The sequence below is a fragment of the Dermacentor andersoni genome, chromosome 10 (assembly GCF_023375885.2).
Source record: "Dermacentor andersoni chromosome 10, qqDerAnde1_hic_scaffold, whole genome shotgun sequence".
NCBI classification, from domain to species: Eukaryota; Metazoa; Arthropoda; class Arachnida; order Ixodida; family Ixodidae; genus Dermacentor; species Dermacentor andersoni.
This window is the reverse complement of record NC_092823.1, coordinates 118,629,643-118,652,984: the sequence shown is the minus strand read 5'-3', so window position 1 is coordinate 118,652,984 and position 23,342 is coordinate 118,629,643.

The window sequence follows — 23,342 nt, the reverse complement described above, 5'->3', positions numbered from 1 at the left end:
TCCAGTAACATGTCCGCGAAAGAATGTTCCGGATAAGGATGCCCCACCTATTTAAGGATGACATGTTAAACATCGTGCGTAGAAGAATGCTTAAGTATTAGGTACAGACATGTGAAACACAGTTCTGGACAACAGCGGTTATTTCAATAGAACATATTTAAAATATTTAGTGTTATTTTAATCTTCAAGAAAATGAAACGTTGAAAAACCTGGAACGCTGTTCTTTATGCTTCATAACTGTATGCAGAATGTCGTTCCACTTCAGGAATTTTACAACATTTGGAAACATGTTCCACTCATCACCGGAACCTATATAGAACGAAATTACGAGTGCAGTACCCCCTCTGACGAAGTCGTTAGGGCATAACGAATGAATAAAGAAATTTTCTTTTGAGACACGCGGATGACTGACATCGAAAACAATACAGGAACATTCCAAGAACAGAGTACATTACTGAGTTACCACGTACGGGCCGGTCAAACAAACGCCCGGTCGAAAACATTCCCTGTTGTGTTGAGCACGCGCCTTCGATCAGCAAAGGCTAGACGTGTCTGATATACGCGTTTGATGCTCCCAGGGTTATGGCCGGTTGTTCTCTCGCTGTCTGTATAGTTTGTGGCTCACGCTATTGGTCAAGACTGAAGTTAGCGAACCTTGTTGTTGTCGGAAAAGCCCACTCCAGGACTCGAAGGGATGAGTTCGATGAACCACGCGCAAGTGACGTTGATTTATTTGCCTATGCGGATTCCTCCATTACGCGGAACTCTCCGGTTCTAACGTGTACTAGTACCTGGCATCGCAGTCAGGTATACAACTTTCTTCAGGGGCCGAATACCTGAGACCTTTCTTTTCGGGAAAGCAATTCGCACAGGTATCTGCCAATGTAGTGGGGAACGTTTTACGTGACTCGTCAGACAAATTTTCAAGAATATCACGTGACCAAGAAAGTCATGATGTGTGCACTCCTAAAGAGATGATGCACATCAGATGACTCTTGCTCTAAACAGTGTTTTACGCGTTTGTGAGCGCTATCGCCGACATGGCTGCGTCTTGCCGTCAGAAGGCGCTAATTGCTTCTTCTTGCAGTTAGAATGTGCAGTCTACAGGTGGCGTGGTACGCCACGTAGAAGTTGCGTAGGTAGCGGTACAAGCTCAGATAGATAAGGTTTGAGGAAGAAGGAAAAAATTCGCCGGCAAATACTATACTCTTTAATGAAAAATTTGAGGGCAGCTGTGTACGTGTTTTCGTTTCGCGATTTATATGCTGGCGACGACAATCTCTCTCGTGTGGCAGGTTGCAGACGGAATGAACTAGGGCGCGAGTGCCTCGCTAATTCAGAGATCGAGAGGGGCGGCGTGTGGGTGACGCGTGCGTGACGCGTGGGTGACGTGTGGGTGACACGTAGGTGACACGTAGGTGACACGTGGGCACGATTCACAGCAGCCGCCGCAGACAGACTTCCGCTTATGCAGAGCTTTGTTTCCATACAGACGACTCGCGCTACTCTGGCGCCATCTAGTAGCCATCCCCGCCACAAAGCCCCTCTTGCATGGCCCTATACTTTTCTTCCCACGGTTTTGCTTTCCACGTCATGGTTCTACTGCACCCTCCGCCTCCGCTTTCCTCCTCACGCTCTCTTCGCTGTCGCCGCCTTTCATCCCCCCGCTGAGCTCTCCGTACGCTTTAATATTTCACTGTGTTCGTTCGCTCGCTAATGAGGTGCAATGGCGACGCTCGCCGCAAGAACGGGAGTCTAAGAGATGCGCTCTAAAAGATTAAAGATATGTATACAAAACTGTTGGAATGAAACAAGTGTGTAGCATTCATCGCACTTTAGGTAACAGCGCAGAAGGGACACGGACAAAAGGAAGAAACACGACAACGCAGCACTGTGTTTCTTCCTATTGCCCGCGTAGCTTTAGCGCTGTTACCAAATGTACGATGATTCCTAACCAACCCGTCCAACTTGCTATGTTGTTCGCATATAGCATACCTGATAAAATCAAGCAGGCTACGTGACTGTTTGTCACCGCCGCTTTGCAAGGGGATGCCAATAAACCACCATCATCTTAATCAACGTGTGCGATTGAAACAAGATATGTTTATAGTATTGGTAAAAAAAACAAAGAAGAGATTGATTTGAACAATCAGTTACAGGCATAGGTAGCGGTACAAGATAGATAAAGAAGCTTTGAGGAAGAGACAACAGAATAAGGAGACGTGTAAAAAAAGGTACAATAAAAAGCACGTATAGCATAGCTGGTTAACGCAAGCAGACTAGATCACCATTAGTGACCCCACCGCTTCAAAGTTGATGCCAATACATATTCACCATCATCATCGACATTTGCATGATATTGTTAAACATATGGCTCACGGCACACGTTTAAACTGAAGGCTAACGCAGGCATAGACATGCAAGGCCATATCACGTAAGGTTCCCAACAAAGGTTCAACCGAGAAATGTAAATTGACCGACATCAGCGTACATTGCACGTCAAGAAACAACATAAATGCAGAAATTACGACGAAAACGTGGAATTTGATGCAGTTGTCATTTGACACTTCTGATAATAGCTCCGTGACCAAGGCAATAAAAGCGTCACTGTAGGCTAATACTACATTTTATGTAAGCGAAATGCACCCGCATGTTGTCTTCAGCAAAAAATACAACCTTATTTACTTAGTCATGCAGGCTATCTTTCGTACTTTGTACTCATCTCGTTTGGCAGAAACCTAATGCGGTATTCAATTTGTTCTTCAGAAACTTGGTCAAGTCGTTACAAGTTTTCAAATGTTGCATACTTCCTGCTACTACATAATGAATAACCCCTCCGTACGTTGCACTGAGTTTGAGGAGGCCTAATTTAGACGAAGCGAAAAGATATTAAATATTTTTTTACAGAGCGCTTCACCCTAGAACGTTTCTGAGCAGCTGATGCCACGCGCTTGCGAATGAAAATCGAAACGTGCTTTAGCACCTGAAGAGATGTCGTATTTTGAGGCGCACTTCAACTAACACACTATTTCTTCGCGTCCCCGAGCAAGCTAAAAGGCGGATAACACGTCTGTCTGTTTACATTACCCGCGAGAGTATTTGATGCTCTGCAGTAAGTACTGTGAAAAAACAAGACTAAATTCTAGCAGAAGCAATCTCATGATTGGCGACGTTAATGTGATTATTACTCAAGCAATGTAATCACACAGCGTATTGACACCGCCTTAATTGCGGCACGTATGAGCCGCATACTGAATCCGGGCTGCTCTCTTGCGCTTTGATGGCAATGATGATGATGATGATGATGATGATGATGATGTGGATGATGTAGTGGCACGCCCTTTGAAACGGGGCTCTGGATATGCTGCACATCTGCATCCCTCTGGACATGGGGCGCAAGCGAAGTCGCTCTCCTCTTGTGCGGCCCGCGAGATGGTATCGGTGGAACCACTGATAATTATGTCTCGTTTATAGTCCGGCGTAGCCCGCGCGCCAGTGAGCACGTCGGTCGACATACTCCACATCACGTATTCGAGGAGCGACGCTAATGCATCGAGCTGCTGTAAAAACGTCGTGCGCTTTTGTAGCAGGGGAAAAGTGTCCGTATCACAGTAGCGGGCTCTTGGCTGAAAGCCAAATTTTGGCGAGAATGTATATATATATATATATATATAGTCTGCCAAGTCCAGGAAAGATGTTTGACGGGTGCAACGAAATGCTAACACAGTTTAAAGAAAGACACGGCAACAATTGTCTTCTGCGATGCCGCTGTCAGCTGGAGAGCAAAAGTGGAGATCGCATCCTAGGGTTTGGTGTACGCGCGAATGAAGCGCACGGGCAAGTTTTGAACAGCCTGCTCTTATTATTCCAGGGTACCGGCATCCCACAATGAGCTCAGATCAATTCAGAGGCAGAGCTAGAGTGATCGTTGGAATAATTATGCTCCCCAGGTAACTGAAACGCGACGCTCGAATCAAAGATACAATATGTAGAAAAAGAAGAAAGCCTTCTCAAAATAAGGACGAACAGGAAGAGAGTGAGGAAAGCATCGAGCTGACACGAGCCATTGATGAGCGTTCGCGAAGCCAATTAAGTTTCGATTAACGTGCGCACAAGGTTCTCACGCAATGTCACATATCATTCAATCAAGTATTCTCGACTCCTTTGCATTGTGCATCTTACGCCCACGGTACAAACTCTTGCGCCATTTTACGCGTTCCTTCACTTCTTTAGTCGGCGAAACCGCCAACTTATTTCTAGCTCTCAACAATGCGACTTGTAAGAAAATGCTCGAATAGCGAATTTTAGCGCTAGAAGACAATAACAAAAGACACGCGTAGGGGATAATGACGCACGTGAAATTGTAGAAGCACAACCTAGATGGTTTACTGGTGGAACGTGCGTTAGCACTGTGTCTGTCTACCTGCTTGATTAATAGAGGCCCTTTTCTGGAAGCAGCGATATGGTAATTTCACCAGGAGTGGCGGGTGCATGGTGCATAAATGTATGAAATAAGCGGTTCAATGAAAAATGAACTGTAGAGGTCAGCGCATCGCGATGTCTACGATTTATGCTAATTATCTTACCAAAACTCGCAATACACCGCATTTCTATAGTAAGAAAAAGAAAACGTTTCGAAATTGCATAGGAACTGCTTCATGATTCAACGCATCCATTATAAACGTCGCAAATGCTTGCAGCTACTGCCAAGCGTGAAGGGACCCATATAGATGACTTGCATTGACATCACTGCGGCCTCCATCTTGGGCTACTAGCACGTCAAAATGCTACGCGTAAACAAGAAACGTGAGAGTCCGACAGCCGTAAAGGCCCGTCTTGCGCCTATAGCGACAAATCGAAAAGAAAGAAGGAAGGTAGATTGACGTGCTTTTCTTCGTGATGACAAATCTTTCCGACCATCATTCCCAGGTTGGCTTCATCAACACGCGTGCTCAATCACCATGTTACCCTTGAGGATGCTAACCGTTTTCACATCGGGCGGGCAATAAAGACGGCACAAACAGGGATTGACTAACGGATTGCGTGGTTTATTATTCCAGGAGAAGTAGTGTTAGAGGCTTAGGGATGCAAGAAGCACACAGGCACAGCGCTAATTAACGACTAGTCACTTACAACATTTAGTCGACAGACACTGTACTAAGAATTGTTCATCAGCAACCGCTGTCAGTTGGCAGAGCCCACAGACAGCGCCCTGCCCGTGTAGCGCTCTACTGTCTGAGAAGGTACTAATAGTGGCGTTCTCAATCTAGACAAAGAAAACTTAAGCAGTACTAAGCAGTATTCATTCATTTCCGCTTACTCGTGAAGCGGACAATGCCCCTTAATAAGGTTACGCGTCCCGGACGAAATTCGGTGTTTGGACTCCGCGCTCACTAGATCGACGCTTGTCATCAAGTAATGCAATCAGTGCTCGTCTGCATTTCTAACAGATGCTCTTACAACGGCCTAGGAGCGAAAAGCGTGCGCTCTGCGAAAATGCAAATATCGGCACCACACAAACGTTCTTCTACACGTCAGGCTATTGCAACAGGACGAAAATCGGAATGACGGGCCTGGAACATACGTAGGCCTCGAGTTTCCGTCTAGTAAGTCACCCCTGCTGTTTACCCTGAAAAGCAAACCTGAGAACTATTCCTTTTTCTGTATGGAAAGGCCATGGCGTGTCAAGCTGACACGACTACGGTGCAAGGACAACGTGATGATAATGAGTGTATGACGAGGATAGCGTGACGACAATTGTGTGACGACAATGGCATAGAGAGTCAGATGAGCAAATTGGAATGATGGCGATAGAATGACGACGAAAGCATCTAGAGGATAACGAATTCCTGACGACTCTATGATCACGTTGCCGTGACGACGATTGCATGACGAGAGTCGGATGACAAAGCTGGAATGATGAAGCTAGAACAACCACAACGGCATCACGAATACGAGCGCCTAACGAATGGCCTGAGCTGGTAGCCAACTTGTTCCACTGCGTAGGCGTCACGTCTGTGTAGGCTATGGTTGGGCGACCCGTTTACCAATGCCTACGCGTTCCGCATATATGGATAGCCGACACCGCAGCACGTGGCGATTGCGGAGACGCGTAAACAATTCGTCGTGTTCTTTGCCAGTGCCCGCAGCACAGTGTGCACAGACAACCGTTTTCCAGTCGTGCTGAACCAGTTGGACGACCAGCCTCTGTCGAAAGAAAGAATTTTGAAACATCGACGGGACTTAACATCTCGTCAGAATGCCGTGCAAGCGCTACTGTGCTTCTTGAGATCGACCGGCCTGTGTGAACGCTTCTGATTGGAACGTCAGTTCTATAACCTGTTTTCCTTTTTTTTTTCTTCATTTTTCGCTTGTTCCTTTTTTTTCTCCTCTCGCTCTTTGTCGTCTTTACATCCCTTATATCCTCCAGAACAGTGCAGGGTAGCAAACGGGAGAGTCACCTCTGGTTAACCTCCCTGCCTTTCCCTCCTCTTTCTCTGCGTAGGCGTAAGACAGACGGACAGACGGACGGACGGACAGACGGACGGTCTCAAAACGCCTTATGGCTCATTCACACCCTCGACTTGAGGAGGTCGCGAGACCAGCTGCGACTCCCGACCAAAAAGCGACCGAAGGCGACTGATGTTCACAGCGGCAAGCCCGGCTGAGCGCGACCTGCAAGTCGCAATCCTGGAGATTATAGTTCTCAGCGAGAATTCTCGGAATCTATGCGGAATTTGCCGTGACGCGCGAGCAGGCCGGATGTGACACATGAAAGATCACTTCCGGTGCGCCGCTGATTGGTTTATCAGTTTTACGACCACGGTCGCGTGACTTAAAAATTGAGCAGCGAGCGAGTATCCCAAAATGGTCGCTTTCCGAGAAAGGCGACCATTTGCGACTGGTCGCTTTGCGACCAACTTGGTCGCGCGACCACTGTCAGTCGCCGGTGTGAATGAGCCTTTAAGCGGACAAATAATGCTAACCTTATTAAATATCTATTAGACAGCAGTTGACCCACCTGCGGTTTCTCAGAGGCTTCAGTGTTCTGCAGCTGAGCATTGAAAATTCAACTATGGGGTTTTACGTGTCAAAACCAGTTTCTGAGTACGAGGCATGCCGTAGTGGGGGACTCTGGCAGCCTGGAGTTCTTTAACGTGCACCTAAACCTAAGCACATGGGTGTATTCGCATTTGGCCCCATCGAAATGACCGGGATTCAATCCCGCGACCTCGTGTTTAGCAGCCCAACACCACAGCCACTAAGCAACTCCGTCGCCTGACTGAGCATTGTTGGCGCGCACAGTCCTTGCCTCAGTGGCCGCATTTTGATTGACGCGAAATGCAAAAATGCTCGTGTGCACAAAATTTATGAGCGCCCTATAATAACCCCAGAGGGTCAAAATTATTGCAGAGTCCACCACTATGATGTCCTTTACGCAAAACCTCCGAATTTAATCAGCAATTTAGAAATAAACGACGGCAATCTCCAAAAGAGGCTCGTAATAGTTAAATTGGTTTCACATTAACCGTAAACTTAGGCTGAGAGTGGCGTTTACACGGGGGTACGTGCACCTCATATGCCGCACCGAGTCTACAGACTGAACTGTGCAATGTGAGAGAGACTGTAGTTCATGCGCTGTGTGACTGTCCTCAGTACGTGGAATAGCGTCAAAAGTTGAACAATGTCCTTAGGCACTTCGCCAGCTCACCTCTGTGAGAGGACTTACTTTAGGCCCTTGGCCAGACATTAAATCGAGTTTTAAGGCTATCCGGGCCTTACTTGATTTTTTTAACAAGCACGTGCGGACCTATACTGTAGGCTTTAAGTAGTTAAAATAGCTTACTATATGCTCTACATCTTTCGTTATCATCGTCACCCATCATACGCCTTTCTGTTCCCTCTTTCCATCCCTCTTCCCCTTCCCCCAAAGCAGAGTAGCTGGCTAGAGGAATGTACCTCAGGCGGACCTCTCTGCATTTCGAGTCATTAAACTTTTCTCTCTCTCACATACACATTAACCGCTGGCTATTCACTATCGCTCTCATATATCGGATGAGACACCAGTTGGTTGAAGCATGCGTAAGGCTATAATCGCGACATCGCTCGCTGAAAAAAGGGCGATGCAAGAGATGGGATTCGTGTTCAGTCCTGCAATATAACCGCGAATGCACGTAACGGTGTATAGAACCAGATACCCAAACCCCCTCAGTCAGGTAATTGTCGGGAGGCATCGGGTGACGCACAAGCAAGGATGTTTCGTAAGCTGCAGCATCACGTAACTGCCGCGCTTAGGCACCGCGCAGGCCAGACAGTTCGGAAACGCAGATATTTAATACCGGCGCCAGGTTTACGCCCTATAGACAGACTGACTAATCTGTTCTCACATAGCCATGATTTTGTGGAGCGAGTTTCTGTGCTTCGTCGTCACCGCGACGAAAAATTAATCTCAGGCTCGAGGCGCAAGTACATGATTATGCAACGCATTGTCTTGCTCACAGCGCGCATGATTTTAAGAATATAAGCGAGCAGCAGTGCTGTTGTCATTTTGTCGATCTGGGTTAATCAAGCCTTTGCGTAGGCACTCTGGCGAAAGAAGCTTATCAAAGCTGTTTACGCATAGTCGAGAGACGTGTTATGAAGCCGGCAAATTTTGGAGCCACGGTAAGTCGGCCCTAGAGCTTTGGCACGTGTGCCCGTCAGAGTGTTTTTGAGGCAGATGGAATGACTGAAGCCTGAATCGTAATGTGCAAACTGCAAATATTGAAATACGTGCGGTTCCAGATGTCGATGTGGCCAGTAATAGAGATATTCGCGATTTATGATGTTTGTAACGGCCCAAAGCAACAACGGGGTTACTAGAAACGTCATAGTCAAGGAGTCCGGATTAATTTTGGCCAGCGGAAGTTCTTCAACTTTAACCTTGTCAAAGTACACTAGATCTTTTTGCACTTTTAGTGTCTCAACAAAATGTAGCCACAGCGACCACCAATCGAACATGTGACCTTGTGAGATCTGCAGCACAGTGTCATGGCCTTAATTTGAACCGCATACCGGGTATTAAGAGAGGGATATTTCATTTGCAGAAAAGACAGAGAGGTTGACCTCAGCTGGCTCACCTTAGCCACCTACACTCTGCACAGGGTGACAGGGAAAAGGGAGCGAAAGTATAGGCATAAACGAGGATGAAGAAAAGGAATGAACTTTTATGTCACCCAAAGTGTGCAGTGGCCCGACTGACAACCCTCGTCCAGGCCCGTGGCACGCAGGAACTGCAACAGAACTTCCGTTGTCTGCCTCGCATTTGTGGCACCACGCCATGCGTCGCCTTATATTTGCAAAGGAAACACTGGGACACACAAAACGGTACGCGCTGATGCAGTTGATAAGGCCACGTGAGAGATTTTAAATGATAGCCAATGTAGCCACGGCGTAGTCGTTTGCGGCGCCAAAGATTACGTGGCTTCGTGCACGCAATACCAGAAACTAGCCTGAGGCCCCAAGACACTTATGGTTACGCGCTTTATGAGCCTACTATGATGGAACCAAAGCATCTTTTCATTTTTTTATGTGTAGCTGAAGTTTACTCGTACATTTTGATGTTTTCAACTGATAGACAGGCGCATACTGTCTCATGATAATTTTCGCGTAAATTATGGCTAACTTGACTCGTAAACAACATGAAAAGTAGCGCAAAAATATTGAAAGGAAAAAAAACGGGGGAAGATAGGACAGAGAGCCTTCTCCCAGATTGTTTTGCGCTATATTCTATCGGGCCTACACATGAACTCGCCAATCTCGCCTGGCTCGTAAAACTGTCAATATGTGATTGTGATTGCTATAAGTGTGGAGATTCCGCGGGCTCATGTTATTACTCGCTCCTACGGTTTTTTCTTGTCATTCTTGCCAGGTGAATTTAGCGAGTTTTGTCAGTGAGCAAAACCGGAAGCCGTCCGGGCATAGCTATGTTAAATTTGTAAGCAGCAGAAGAGCTTACTTTATTAACAATGACAACAGCAACACGTCAATCGCGCTCTGCTGGCGACAGTTATGGGTGGCTAACTGCGAAGCAGGGATATCAATAAAACGATCTCATTACAACACATCAAAAAAGGGGCGTAGGCATTGTAACTTCGTTCACAAGGTGGAATGATCACAGAGGCTGTGTATTCGAAAGCGCTGGTTGGCCGGTGCTGATACCTGTGCCCATGTCCTCGTAAGCATTTTAATGACATATTAAACAGATAAAAATGTGCAACCTCAGATTAGCGAAGTTTTACACATACGAACTCACTCATTCTTGTCCTAGTATGCCTTGGAGGGCCTATCTCTGCATTGTAGTGAAATACGCTAAGTTTTAATACGTGATAGTGTGCCGGCACCAGTGACCGGCGATTAACTGGCGTTTTAAAATAGTTATATGCTTCCCCAACGAGAAAAGCCGTCCGTCCGACACGTAAGGTGACCGCTTCCAAGATAAAGCCCACAGCAGCCAGCAAATTCACCTCCGTGCTGCCTCTCGCTTCAACGCGAACGGAGTGTCAAGAACACAGTGCTCACGACGCTCTCAGCACACGCCCTACTCTGCCTTATGTGCAGATCGCTTTCGAGACAGGCACTCGCGTGTCTGTCTTCAACGCAATGTAAGCGGTGAGAACACAGCGCGCGAAGCTATCAGTAGTCGGCGCTATCTGTCCGCACCGCAGGTTGCTTTCAATATACGGTCCGAGAGAGCCGTGCAATACGCAGGCGCCGCCAGAGTAGGGTTGAGCACGGTTGATAATGGTTCGACGCATATGAGTAAGGAGTTAAGGAGTGATAACGACTTAGAATGAACGGAACGTCATCAGCGCACCTAGCACCGCACCTTCACCGATTCACCTTGAGCCCCCGTCCGCAGCAGTTCGCGTCGCCGCAGCGTTGTCACTTATACTGGTCAGATCAAGTTTCATAAGAGTGACATTGGCACCGGGCTGAGTGGAGACGAGCAAGGGGCACAACGCATATGCATACTTAAAGAACTCTCGGAGACATATTTGGTTCCAGTATTGCGTTTTGCCGCTTGGAAAACTGAGCGCAAAAAAAGCAAAGAAAGAACTCCCGAAGGAGTTTCTGGGGGAATTTAATTTTTTTTCCCAGATTCTCTTTTCTGTATACATAGCAGTCAATACGCCATAAACACTGGTTGTTAGTCAGCGCTGTGTCTGTCGTCTTCATGTCGTTTTGTGATTTGCAGTCGTGGACTTTCCTCTATACATTTACCAAACGGCCTAGCTTTGCACACTCCTACGCTCGTACAACCTTCAGCGATCTAGGGAAAACACGGGAAAGGCGGGAGATGAAAATTCAAGATGATGAGTTAAGGGAACTGTGGGGACTAATTGCAATTCATGCTCACTGACCTGGAGAGGCAAAGCAGGAGGGTGGGTCTAAACATTAATCTGCGGAAAACTAAAGTAATGTTCAACAGTCTCGGAAGAGAACAGCAATTTACGATAGGTAGTGAGGCACTGGCAGTGGTAAGGGAATACATCTACTTAGGGCAGGTAGTGACCGCGGATCCGGATCATGAGCATGAAATAATCAAAATAGGAATAAGAATCGGCTGGGGTGCGTTTGGCAGGCATTCTCAGATCATGAACAGCAGGTTGCCATTATCCCTCAAGAGAAAAGTGTATAACAGAGCATGAAATAATCAAAATAGGAATAAGAATCGGCTGGGGTGCGTTTGGCAGGCATTCTCAGATCATGAACAGCAGGTTGCCATTATCCCTCAAGAGAAAAGTGTATAACAGCTATGTCTTACCAGTACTCACCTACGGGGCAGAAACTGGAGGCTTACGAAAAGGGTTGTACTTGAATTGAGGACGACGCAACGAGCTATGGAAATAAGAATGATGGGTGTAGCGTTAAGGGGATAACAAGAGAGCAGATTGGATGAGGGAACAAACATGAGTTAATGACATCTTAGTTGAAATCAAGAAAAATTAATTGGCATGGGCAGGACATGTAATGAGGATGGAAGATAAGCGATGGTCATTAAGGGTTATGGACTGGATTCCAAGGGAAGGGAAGCGTAGCAGGGGGCGGCAGGAGGTAGGTGGGCGGATGAGATTGAGAAGTTTGCAGGGACAACATGGCCAGAATTAGTACCTTACCGGGGTAGATGGAGAAGCATGGGAGAGGCCTTTAACCTGCAGTGGACGTAACCAAGCTGATCATGATGATGATGACGAAGACGACGACGCCTCGTTTAACGTACATTGTTTTTCGCATGCTTAAGAACACTCCCAAACATTGATGTAAGGCTACGTGTTCGGAACGCCACATTGAAACGCAACATTGGAAAAGAGAGATAGGGAAAACATTTATTGAAAGAAAAGTGGAGAGGTCGGCCTGAGTAACGGGCCTATAGACTGCTTCTTAGCTTTAAAGAATGGCTTTGAGGGAACGAAAGGGATCGGGTAGGAAGATCAAGGCGGTATGAAAAAAGTGATGGTGAGAACTGCTGACAGCCTACAATATATGAGGCTATGTTTCGCGATATCAAAGGAATTTGCATCTAATAACAAAAGAAGACTCGGTATTTATCGTGAGTTGCCTGAATGTCTCCTGATTTCCAAGTACACCGCGTCGATCGACTAAGATAAGGCTAAGTTACTTTTACTACTACTAACTTTTTAGACAAGTTTCAAGCGGTTTATTCGTCACGAACTCACGGAATTAGACAAAACACGGAACATTAAAAAAAAAAGAAACTATTGTAATGACAAGCGGATATGAAGAACCGATGACACCCGTCGCGATTCGAGTTTACTGCTTCGCGACACTGCACCATGCAATGCCGATACGAGAGGAAGGATAGAAGCAACGAATAAATGCGTCGTGGTGAAGAACGTGTAGATGCTGCGCCTCTACTCTAAATGTGCCCTGACTGAAAGCATCGGAAGAAAACCTCGCCTTGAGGGCCGGCCGGTCTTCTAGCATAGGTGTACGGTTCAAACCATAGCTTACTTCTGTGACCCTTTCCTCCCGTACCCCGATTTTGTTTTCCCTTTACGTGAGTTATTTCCTCCCAGAGGATTCGAGATGCGTTTCAGTAAATATGTTTCACCAACCCCACCACCCAATCATCACAACCACCACTACCCCCCCCCACAACCACCAACCCAACATTCAAAGTTGGGAAGAAAAGGCCTAATGCAGGCGCCAAGGCTTACGCTTGAATAGGGACCTTTATAGCACCTGATCATCTATCGCCGCTGTGCAAGAATATGATTGTATGCCTCTCACTCGTTGCTAATTGGCAGACAGCCCCTCCAAAACCTTCAAGGCATTGTGCGGAGCTGTTAGGTCAGAGGGTAATATGCTGAATGCAATCCTCGCACCTGATCACCCCCTATAAATAAGAAACAAAGGCCAATGGCCTGCGCAGAGGAATGCGACGGTTGTGTGAGGGGCAAGATTGCAAGACCTTCGCTAAATGAATGATATGGAGATACACATGAACAAGAAAGCAAAAAAAAAAGCTACTTCCTGGGCGCATTCGTTGAGTTGTAGGATTAAAAACGCACTTTGAGGTGGTTGGAAGCGTCTACAGCACGAAAGTTCATTTACCGCAACAACGGTCCCCGGAAGCAGCTTTGGTACGTAATTCGTGTCACACTATGCGACGGTCACTTCGCGAAGCCCATGCTGTTTTATTTGTCTTGCTGTTCAACTTAAGACTGGTCACGGCACCTTTCGCAATCAACGAAAGAAAATGCGCCTGGATCTCATTTCTGCTAGGAAAATTAAGGAATGTGATCGCCGCACCGAGTTTCACCTGCTCTGCCAAAAAAGAAAAAGAAAGAAAAAAAAGGAGAATAAAGAAATGTAAGACGCGTTCATTATATGCTACCAAAGATGAGATTCTTCATGTTGCGAAGAAAAGAAAAGACATTCGTGAAATGTATTTTATGCAGATTACGCGATCGAAGGACCAACAACACAAGCGACCATTGTCTAATTGCCTCGTTCAGTAGCGTGTCGAGCACCTTATTTATCATGTTTATTATCTGAAAACAGAACGTGGCTTCGATGTTGTAAGAGGTTAATAATACCGCTGAAGCAATATTTCACAGTCCTATATTTAATGAAACAGTGTGAAATACGAACCGCAGTTTAGGCGTACTCGAAATAATGAGGAAAACTTAAACGGAGTGCTTTATGACCAGCCTACTGAATGGTACCCCAAGCAATTCACTATGTCTGCTCCCATACCAGTCGCATTAGCTTCCTCTTTTATTGCGACAGCAATAACAATTTACACTCCAGGCACATTCATGCGGTGGTCGTCACTGTGACGACGGCTAAAAGGAGCCGGCAATCATAGGGGCTGACAGAACTTGCGTGTGCGCTGTAGATGAAGTTCTGCACTAAAATGAGGTTCAAGAGGAGGATGTGATGCTACAGTTCCCCCTTGTTCCCCAGTAGAAGTGGCCGTGTGACAAATGCTGACTACACAGAGCGGCGAAGGGAAAAAAAATTATGGTGTTTTACGTGCCAAAACCACTTTCTGATTATGAGGCACGCCGTAGTGGGGGACTCCGGAAATGTCGACCACCTGGGGTTCTTTAACGTGCACCTAAATCTAAGTGCACGGGTGTTTTCGCATTTCGCCCCCATCGAAATGCGGCCGCCGTGGCCGGGATTCGATCCCGCGACCTCGTGCTCAGCAGCCTAACACCATAGCCACTGAGCAACCACGGCGGGTAGCGGCGAAGTGGTGCTCACCTGGTGTGCTATGTTGCAAACAACGGGACAAGCAAGCGGCTTCTCCTAATACGCTGACGTTTGCAGTGATACCTGTGATACGCCAAGGGACACACAAGGCTGCGGAGGAAGTGCTGACTGACGCGCCTAAGGAATAGGATCTTGGCCTTTCTGTAGTCGTCAGAGTCACTGTACAGGTTGATTCATGCTGTCGGAAGCAGGCTAACGTATGTTCAGCCCAATGCGGATGCTTTCGAAGATTGTAAGCAGCTCACTTCAAAGATTGGAGGCACTGTAGGAAGCAGCGAGCCGCAAAATGGGAGCCAAACACTGCACAGAACCCACGTTATTAGTTGCTAGATTTCTATCACAAGGATTGATTTCTATTGAAAGGGACTCAGCCAAGCAGCAAGTTAAAAAAGAAAGTAAATAAAATAGCTGAAGCCTTGCGTAGCTGAAAGCAACATGACCAAAAAACTTACCGATAATAATTTTTTGCTGATAAAAATAGATGTTATAAATTTAAGCCATGACACGAACTTGATTCTCGATTCCAACACTGAGCATGCATACTGCCCCTGAAATTGCGTGATCTTCGGCGCCACTCACAGGTGCCTTCAGAAAAAATGAATGCATAAATGGACACGATCATTCACACTATTTAGGTAATTGTCAGTGAGGGCCGTATTCATTGATATTGCCTCGCTCGTAAGCGCAAGCTAATTTCAGAACAAGGAAATCTTGACGAAAGATACCATACTCCCGCTGGAACAACCTCGCGCTACTCTTTTTAGCTACGTCAAAAAATCGGATAAATATTTGAAGAAAAGAAATTTTCATTGGCAATGAAAATGCCGTACCTTCAATTTTTTATTGAAGAATGGTTGCATTATGGCTGGATTAGCTTGCTGGCCTAAGGTTAGTGGTGATGCCGCGGTTAGAGGTTGTGCAATACTACTGGTGTACATATTGGAAGGACAATATTGTTGTGAAATGTTAACGTTACTTACACTTGCAAAAACGAAGCCACAAGCGGCGTGAGTGCAACGCCCCAGATGCCGCGAGCTGCTACCGCGTCACCAACAGCGGCGACATTGCGGCGTGCTCACGCATCGCGGCAAACTTGGAGCTGCCGCTTTTCACACCTTCCAATACAAGCCGCCCTACTTTGGCATGGCTACGACACAAACCAAACCACATTGCACCACATAAACTATAGGGGTAGAGCGTGAACATGAATTGTGCTGCTGGATTTCCATTCGTATACTCTTAGTAGGAAAGAAGCCCATGCTATACTGCTGCAAATGTACTTCACGTCGGTTTCAACTGCGCTGTTTGAAATATGAAATAGAACAGGTCTCTGAACATCGAGAATATTATCAGGCTTAATGTAAACGCACTTTCCCGGTGAACGCATAAGTTTGCCCTCAATATATGCCTCAATATCGAACTCAAGAAAAGACTTACGTCCCAACTGGCGACAGATGTTCTTCATTAGGGAATTGCCGAGCAGAGGCCAGTATTTCTCAGTCTATTGTACGGAAGAAAACAAACATCACCAGCTTCGCATAAAGCTGCGACTGAAAGTACGTGTAGCACAATCTTTCGGTCTCTTGACGACGGTGTCACTAGGGCTTGAGCTGTTGCTCACGATCGCCACGTCACCAGCATTTCGATCAAGTTCTGATAGAAAGGAGAATATTGTACAGTTTATCGCGGTGCCTCTGCTTTTGTTGGGGTGCTACATTGTCTCGATAACAGCAATGTCATTCAGGGTGACGGCAACCTTTCAACCAGCCCCCGCTACCCCTGACAGCGCAGGCGCCATGCAAGTTATCCTTCGCGAGGTCGTTCATGGCTGTTGCTGTTAGAGGACGCGTTTATTCAGCGTGTTTTCGGCTAGCTTTGTGTTTCTGCGAGCGTGTGTGTGAGAGTGTAAGTGCGCGTGTTTGTGTTTGCATGCCCGCTTGTGTAGGTGTGCGGGCGTTACCGTGTTTGTATGTTTGTGCGTTCGCGCGCGTCTGTGTGCGCATGCGTATCTATGTGTGCGCGCGTGTTTGTGAGTGCAATCTGTGGCGTACGTGATTGTACGACTGCGCATGTTTCTTCGTGTGTTTTTGTTGTATGCGTGGCTGTGAGTGTCTGTGCAATTAAGGACGAGCCTGTGTCTGTGCGCGTGCTTGTGCGTGCTCGTGCGTGCACGTGTCCGTGGGCGTGCGTGTGTGTCGACGTGTTCTTGTATGGGTGCGCGTGCTTGTGCGTGTGTGTGGTTGTGTATCTCCATGTACCTATGTGGGATGCAGCATGCAGTACCTGCTGTGCAGAGGAGGAAGAACATGACTGCATTTCGACCAGCGGAATGTACCACAGAAAACCATTGAAACTTCTTCCGTGCTGCGCAAAATATATTCCACTTCACACGGTTTCTGCAAGCAGACCAAGCTGCGCTGCAAATGCACCGTGTATGTTCCGCTCTACAAAGAACGTATTTCACACAAATGCTTTTTGTGAACGGTTTCAATAACAAGCATTCAAGTGTGTCAGCTGCAAACTATCCTGTAGTGCGCTAAGCCCTCAAGGAAGTCTCGGCTCGATGATCACCTTGCTAAGCGTGGTACGGACACTGTCTTGAAGGTCAGACACGAGCAATGTAGGAGCATATTCGGATTTATTAATAAGATTTGTAGTATGATTTCCGCTTCATGATTTTTCTCTGCGTAGACAACTGGGATAGCGCGAACAAAGTTGCAAGAGGCTTTTCGTATGTCAAAGACTTCAATTATTGAAGATGCAAAAAACGCTATATACGTAAACGAAGCCACATACGCAATATTTTTTATTTGAGGTCACAAACGCCTCGTTAAGCAACCAATGTAGTCCGCATGCTCAAAGACCACTCCCATACCTAAATGTAAGGCTGGGCATTTGGAAAATCACATCGAAATTCAGAAACGGAAAAGAGAAGGAGGAAATTAAATTAGAGAAAAGTGGAGAGGATGGCCTTAGTGACATGCCTATAGCCTGCTTCTTCATTTTGAGGAAGGGTTTTGTGGGAGTGAAAGAGACAGGGTAAGAAAATGAAGGTGGTGGTATGATGAAGGTGATGATGAGAACCGCTGTATACTCTAAAATATATGAGACTATGTTTATGAGATCAAAGGAATTTGCGTCTAATAACATAAGAAGGCTCAGTGTTTATCTTGAGTTGCGTGAATATATTGTGATTTACAAAAAAACCGCGTCGATTCCCTCAGTTAAAGCAAGTTACTTTTGTTATTAGTAGATTTTTAGACAAGTTTCAAACTGTGAATTCGTCACGATGCGGCGAAATTAAACAAAACACGGAACACCGAAAAACAACCCATGGCAAACGGATATGACTAACCGATATCGCCTGTTTTAATAACGACAATAATAATCTTTATTTCACTCATGAAGTGAGGGAGTGCGGGAAGAAAAATCTGACAAGTCAGCTTGACTAGTGCCCAGCTCTCCTGAGTGCAAAATACAAGAAACTGAATACTTTAGGCATTTCAACATAAAAACCACAAAGAAATAGTAATAGTAATTGCAATAATACTAAATAGTAATACTAAATAGTGTGATTCCAATTTACTGCTCCACGACACTGCACCATACAGGGCTGATACAAGAGGAAGGATAGTAGGAACGAATACATGTGTCGTAGTGAAGAAGAACCTGTCGATGCAGCGCCCCTACTCTAACCGTTCCCTGGCTGAGAACATCCGCAGAAGACCTCACCTAGCGGTCCCCCGACCTCCTAGCATTGGTGTACGGTTCAATCCATAGCTTGCTTCCCTGACCCTTTTCTTCGGTAGCTCATTATTGTTTTCCTCAACGTGAACGATTTCCTCCCACAGCAGTGCAGGTGCACTTCAGTAAGTATGCTTCACCAACCCCACCGCCAACACCAACACCACCAACACTTTCTCTGAGCAGTAGCATTGCTTCGATTGAAACTGGCGAAGAAGAAGCCGAAAGCAGGCGCCGAGGCTTATCCTCGAATAGGGAAGTTTATATCAGCTGATCATCTATCGCCCTTGTGCGACAATCAGATTTTATCCCTCTCCCTCTCGTCACTAATTGGCTGACCGGAACCCTAAAGCCTTCAAAGTGATGTACGGATCAGCTAGGAGACTGTACTGTGCCGAGTACTCTCCCTCTTCCCTTCCCCACCCCCTATATAAGTACGAAATGCCCATGGACTGCTCAGAGGAATGCGACGAATGTCTGAATAGCGAGATTGCAAGACCTTCGCTAAATGGATGATACGGAGATGTGTATGAACAAAGAAACAAGAAAAGCTACCCTTCGGGCGCATTCGTTGACTTGTAAGATTCGAAACACACTTCGAGGTGGTGGGAAGCGCTTACATCACGGGAGTTCATTTAACGCAACAACGACCCCGGAGCAGACGAATATTGCCGAACATAATGCTGGCTTTGTGACGTAATTTATCTTATGCAATGCGACCGTCACTTCGCGTAGTCCATGCTGTTTTCTTGGTCTCGCTGTTCTCCTTAAGACCAGTCACGGCGGCTTTCGCAACCACCGAAAGGAAACCTGGCTGAACCTCATTTTTGCTAGGGAAATGAAGAAATGTGAGCGCCACGCCGAGGTTCGTCTCTTCAACAAAACTAGAAAAAAGGCGTAAGACACGTTCATTATATTCTATAAAGGACGATATTTATCGTGTTGCGAAGAAGAGACAAAAAATAAATGAAATTTATTCTATCCGAACGATGCGATCGAAGGACCAACACAAGCAAAATGTCTAACTGCCTTTTGGAGAAGCGTCACGAGCGCGTTCTTTATTATTTTTCTGAAAGGCAACCTGGTTTCGATACTTTAAGAGGATGATAATATCACTAAAGCAATGTTTCGCAATCCATATTTAATGAAACAGCGCGAAGTACGAACCGAAGTTTAGGCGTACTTGGAATAACGAGGAAAACTTAAACATAGTTCTTTATAACCAACCGACTGAAAGTTCCCCAAAACAATTCGTTATGTTTGCTGCGATCCCAGACGCATTAGTTTCCTCTTTTATTGCGATGGCAATTATAATTTGCACTCCAGGCGCATTAATGCTGTTGTCGTCGCTGTGACGACGACGGATAATGGGCGCCGGCTATCCTACGGGCTGACAGAACTCGTGTGTGCGCTGTAGAGGAGATTCTCCACCAACGTGAGGCTCGATAGGAAGGTGTAATGCTACAGTTCCCCTTGAAGCCAGTAGAAGTGGCCGTGTCACAAATGCTCACTACACAGAGCGGCGAAGCAATGCTCGCCTGGTGCGTTATGTTTCAAACAATGCGTCAAGAAAGCGAGTTCTCCTAATACGCTGACGTTTGCAGTGATACCTGTGATATGCCAAGGAACAGACAAGGCTGCCGAGGAAGTGCTGACTGAAGCGCCCAAGGAATAGGATTTAGGAGGGCGTCTTTCTGCAGACGTCAGAGTCACTGTACCGGTTGATTCATGCTGTCGGAAGCAGGCTAACATAAATTCCACGCAATATGCATGAATTCAAAGTTTGTAAGCACCCTACTTCAAAGATTGCAAGCACCGTAAGCAGCAGCGGGCCAGAAAGTGGGAGGCAAGCAGTGCGCAGAACCCGCCTGATTAGTTGCTGGATTTTTTTAATCACAAGGATTAACATCATTCTAAAAGGATCCAACGAAGCAGTAAGCAAAGAAATAAATAAAGAGATAAATAAGTTAATAAAAAAATAAAAAATAAAAGGGCCGTAGCCTTGTGTAGCTTAAAGCAACGTCACCAAAGGCTCATGGATAATTAAGTTGTTGCTGATAAAGTTATGTGCTATAAATTTATTCCATGAAACAAACTTCACTCTCAATTTTACTACAACACTGAGCACGCATACTGCCTCCGAGATCGCACGACCTCAGCCGCTACTCAAAAGTCCCTTGAGGGAAGAAGAATACATAAATGGACACGATCCTGCACACTAGTTATGTAAGTGAGTGCTGTATTTATAATAATGTCTGGCGCTTAAGCGCACGCTAATTTCAAAACAATAAGATGTGCACGAAAGATGCCACCCTCTCGCTGGAACTTCGGGCTACTCTGCTCCGCTACGTCACCCAATATAATAAATATTTGAAGAGATAACTTTTCACTGGCAATGAAAATGCGGTACCTTCGAAATATGCTTTATCGAAGAATGGTTGCATAAAACCCCTACATCCACGCGCCAACGCAGCTTTCTTAAGTAGCGACAACCTTTGTTGCGCGCCGCCTTTTCCCCTCACACCAAATCCGGTTCCGGCATTACCGGTTCCGGCATTTCTGGTTTCAAAATTTCCGGTTCCGGCGTTTCCGCTTCCTGGAGTTGCGCTGCGGGAATTTCCGCTTTGACTGCTGTTAGACGATGGTGAGACGCCCGCGCGTGCTTAGCAGAGCTGTGGCAATCACCATAAGAAGAACGCAAAGGGGACAAGCTGTTGTATTCCGCTGCAGTAGTACTAGTAGAAGCTCGCGGTCGCTGTTTTCCAAATGCACGAAAAACGGCAGTGGTCTCCAAGCGCTCAGGCACTACATTCCACTGTACGTTGACTCTCGTGGCACAACTCGTCGCAGGTTGACGCGAAGCGGCGAACACGAGCTGATCGCTGATTACAATACGCGGTGGTTCTTGGATGGAATCGCATTCACAGTTCAAACCGCAGCTGGTCCAATTAAAGCCTCTCCATCGACGCGAAAGTAAACGACGCTAAAAAACATAGCGTCACTTCCACTCGGAACAGGAAGCTGCAGCTACGTAAGTTCCGCTTGACGCCGGAAGTTAAGGGGGTGAGTGGGAGAGGAGCGAGGAGGAGGAGGGAAGGTTGGCGCTACTTAACCTGGTCGGCGGAAATGTGTATGGAGGGACTTTAGGTTGCATTATGGCTGGTTTACTTCGCTAGTGTAAGGTTAGTGCTGAGGCCGCGGTTAGCGGTTGTCCAGTACTACAGGCGTACATTTTGGAAGGACAATATTGTTGTTCAAGGTTAGCACAACTTAGGCTTGCGCAAAGCAAGCAAGAATTGGCGTGAGCGTAATGCCGCATGCGCCGCGAGCGATTGCCGTGCCCCGACGACAGCGCCACTGCTGCGAGATCGAGCATCGCGGCAAGCTTGGAGCTGTCCGTGTTTGTAGTGTTCATAGGGACGCCCGAGAGAGGCGGTGTGCTACAATACAAGCACCATACAAAAGATGTTTCGACGGTGACATTACACCTTCTCGCTATATTGCTTCGATCCTAAGCGCATTACCCTTGATGATCATCGTAAGATGGGTTCTATCAAATTTTTCAGTTTTCGTGTTGAAAAATCAACGCGCAGTACGACGAATAATAAGTGAAGAACATGTCAACATAGAGCTCATTTGGGAAGATCATGCTGTGAACACGTTAATTCTACAAAGGAACACAGCAACTCTATAGAAAGACCAACTTCCTGATCTCACCTGGCCATCCACTGCCCCTACTATCCATGTGCAGTAGATGTTGAGTGCACGGAGGTTTGTTAAGCACAGGAAGTATCTGGCGAGGGTAGACGGGCCAGTCAATGGGACTTAAGGCATTTAGAGCAGAATATATCTTTTTCAGACTTTTGTAAGGATGAGCACCAGCAGCTGTGGTGCCTATGACAGCCGCAAGTATCGAGTCAAAGTAACTCAAACTTAATTCATCTCAAGAAGAGAAAGGAGGTGGCGGGAAGTAGGGGCTTAACTGCAGCTTGACTAAGCGCGGTCCCCTGTGTTACAATTCGGCAGTGAGCAGCACTGACAAATGTACAAGGTAGCTTGACATGAGTCTGGGCATTGTACTAGAGCACGTATAACAATTTCTGGAATTACGAAGACCCGTGGTTCAAAAGTAGCTCTACGACAGTTGACATCCCCATTTTTGAACGAGGCACATGGTCAAAGAACGCACCTCTACACTGGTAGATGTGTCACAGCCATCAGCTTCACAGGCGCTGTTTTCATCCCGGCCTTACAAGTCACAATCAAGTACAAAGTGTCCCACATTATGACCTGTACAGCAACATTACTTACTGCCCTATGTGATGATGTTAATGACATCGAACAAGCACCACCTCGAAAGTGGATCGCATTTGATGGGCGTGTTGGTAAACTGACTCGTAAAGCATATTTAGCGCCAGCAGACAAGCACAGGAAGGGGTACCACTGTTGTCTCCCTCTCTGTCATTGTCCACTGGCGCTAAATATGTTTTCCAACTCGAAAGTAGGCCGTTTTTCAGCTCGAAGGTGCCCCTTCATAGTCTGAAGTCACTATTGTGATGCAAGACCTATGAATAATTGCTGTTTGCGACAAGAGTTCCCCATCAAGCCCTCATGAAGCCACGTGACATCACCTCCCAACTGCGGCCGGGACACGGTGGCATCATTGGTAACGACCTTGCTGATGATGCTGACCGGTCAGCCCTAAAAGAAACGCAGGCAACTCCCTTACCCTTGTCAAGAAGAGACGCTGCGAGGGGTCTTCGTTTACTTGCTCAAACCAACACAAACTTTGTGGAACACCCCGTTTGTCGTTG